The sequence below is a fragment of the Frankliniella occidentalis genome, unplaced genomic scaffold (genome assembly GCF_000697945.3).
Source record: "Frankliniella occidentalis isolate FOCC.00 unplaced genomic scaffold, Focc_3.1 Scaffold29, whole genome shotgun sequence".
NCBI classification, from domain to species: Eukaryota; Metazoa; Arthropoda; class Insecta; order Thysanoptera; family Thripidae; genus Frankliniella; species Frankliniella occidentalis.
In genome coordinates, this window is record NW_026267159.1 from 366,659 (window position 1) to 367,658 (window position 1,000).

At 65.2% G+C, this 1,000-nt stretch overlaps 1 protein-coding gene across 2 annotated transcripts in view; it reads right to left on the bottom strand.

Moving 5' to 3' along the window:
- The window catches only part of LOC113202314 (recQ-like DNA helicase Blm), an 18,739-nt gene that overhangs the window by 3,081 nt on the left and 14,658 nt on the right, over positions 1-1,000 (bottom strand). The window lies entirely within an intron of this gene.

Consider the following 1,000-nt stretch of genomic DNA (forward strand, 5'->3'; position numbering starts at 1 on the left):
CCATACATTCGATCATGTTCTTCAGCAAATCGCGTGACAGAAATGGTCGGGCCGCAGGCCCGACCATTGCCGCCGGCAGGCCAAGCAGGCCCGGCCCGGCCCGGCGGAGCGAAGCGGAGCTGGCAACTTCGTTTGGCGGAAGGGCGGGCCTGCTTGTTATTAGGATAATGAATAAAGACAAATTAGGGATGGCATCGGGCATTTTTGTGTACGGCGAGGAGCGGTGGACCGCGTGGCCTCTCCACCGCTACCATCTGCGTTGCCAAGCATGCGCATGACAAATCGAGAACTCGTGGACAAATACGTCATCCGGAATCGGATGACAGCCACAATTCTAAAGTACTCGAAATCCATGAAAGTGAACTGAGGGAAGTATTCGCACAGTCATAACCGCCGCCCTTATTATCAGAGTTTCTCTGCTGGCGCTGGCGACACTGTCATCGTTGAACCCATATTCGAAATGTGGCCTAGCCTCTACGGAAGTTGTGGCGTGGCTCTACCGGGTACTGGAGCTGAGGCCCGGCGTAGAACCCGGTAACGGTGTCCAGCTGGCGGTGACTAGCGGAAGCGGCGACCCCCTCCATGGTTGTGCGCCCAGGAGGACGCCGTGGAAGTAGCCGCGGCTGCGACCTCGGCGGGGACAGCGGCGGCGAGGGCGCAGACGACAGCGGGCGTCGCGTCGCCTCGGCGGGGGGCTGGCTCGGCGGCGACGACAGCGCAGCGCCCGGCCGCACGGGGCGACATCTCGGCGGAGACTCCTCCGCGGCACGCCCCCGCTTCGGTCACACAGGCGGCGCAGGCGGCCCCCAAAAGGGGCACCGCTCGCCACGCCCCGCCCCGCCCGAGCACACTGCAAGCGCACCGAGCCGCCCGCGCCCCTCCCCTGCGCCAGCAGTTACGCCCCGTCCCCTTCCCCTCCTCTGTACTGCCGCGGGGGTGCCCCGGGCCTCGTCGCCGGGCAGGTGGAGGGAGGACGCGGAGAAGAGGCTTCGCGACAAGC